This window comes from Solanum dulcamara, chromosome 2 (assembly GCF_947179165.1).
Source record: "Solanum dulcamara chromosome 2, daSolDulc1.2, whole genome shotgun sequence".
Taxonomy (NCBI): domain Eukaryota; kingdom Viridiplantae; phylum Streptophyta; class Magnoliopsida; order Solanales; family Solanaceae; genus Solanum; species Solanum dulcamara.
The window spans coordinates 41,331,350-41,332,988 of NC_077238.1; positions in this window are offsets into that span (position 1 = coordinate 41,331,350).

Consider the following 1,639-nt stretch of genomic DNA (forward strand, 5'->3'; position numbering starts at 1 on the left):
GAATAGTACATAAAATGCTCCGGCGAGGAAAAAAGGCTAAAATTCAAGAGTATTCATTAAGTTCTTCGATTCTGAGTAAAGCTTCAGATTTCAGGTTTGTAAGGCTTCAATGAGAGTATTCCTTCCAATCTCATGTAAAAATTATTTTGATTATATGATAAATTATATTTATTTACCCAATTATTTTCAAGCTTAACTCTAAGGTATGTGGGTGTTTATCCATGGATTCTTCCATCAATGTAGTCATAAAATCTTTCAACTAAATCTCTTGATTTCAAGTAATATTTTCTTACGGGTAATTCTTATTTCTACTTAATAACATGACTCATGGTTAAACTAATGATTATTGATCTATTTTGATGTAAAATAATTTCATATATATGAATTGATGTTTTTTCAAGTGTTTTCTCTATTTAGCTCTTTACAGGTTCTTGAAATTCATGGTGAGTTATTTAAAGCATGATTTTTAATTAATGGATTTAAAAGTATTTATGCATATTCATTTACATACATGTTTGAAAGTTGAAGTGGTTTGAATCTACCTAGTTCTTCTATATTTTCAATGAGGTTTGACTTGAAAGCTTTGATTCCAAATGAATGTTTATGAAAGCAATGTGTATGATCAAAAGGGAGTCTTATGAAATGAAAGAATGATGAAATTATATGAATGATGGATTCTTTATGCAATAAGGATAATTCTTGAATATTTGAATCACTAAAGATTTTAATGAGCTATTCCACCAAATGTGATGTTTTGAATTCTCAAGTTATATGTTATGACTATTTTGAAGTATTAAACTATATTGTGGGATTGACTTGGAATCGAATGTGTCATTGAGGTGGGATTCTGTAAGGGAATCTTAGTAGCAACCCCTTGTCTCATTAACTATGTAACAACATAGGATCCCTTGTAGGATTAGGCTAATGTATGCATGAAAGACCTTAAAGTTAAAGTTAAAGAATAAATATAAAGTTGACAGAGTTCTACCCTAGGCAAGTAGACTCCCCGGCCAACGTATGAGGTTATGTTGAATTCCATGTAATAGCTCACATGGTCTTAATATCGGTTATAGTCAACTTCCCACAAATGAACATTTTAAAGGCTATTTACATGATTACTTATACATGAATATAGCCACATATTAAATGATATCTACTTGATTACTCATTCATGCACTAATTTATATGTTTTACCTTATAAATGTCCTAAATATTTTACTTTGTAATGCTTGCCTACATACTTAGTACATTCAAAGTACTAACGCATATTGTTTTGCCTACATGATATAACCATGTAGGGATCGGCACTCCTTCTTGTTCTCCTTCATATGGCTAGTTGAGATTTCATTTGAAGGCTACTTTGGTGAGTTCCCATGTTTCAGGAACAATATTCTCTTATCTTTCTAAATTATGATATGTTGAGATCTTTAGACACTTACTATGACATTTCTTTATATTATAATTGAGGGTGAGCTAGGAACTTGTCTTGGACCCATTAAATCTAAAAGTTAGAGGTATTATTGAACATATGCAAGTTGAAGATTTACTATTATAATTTTCGTTTGTTTATTTATTTTCATTACCTATAAAAGGCTAAAAGAATTCGAAGAGGTTTATTTGATGTACTTTCAGGTTCCTC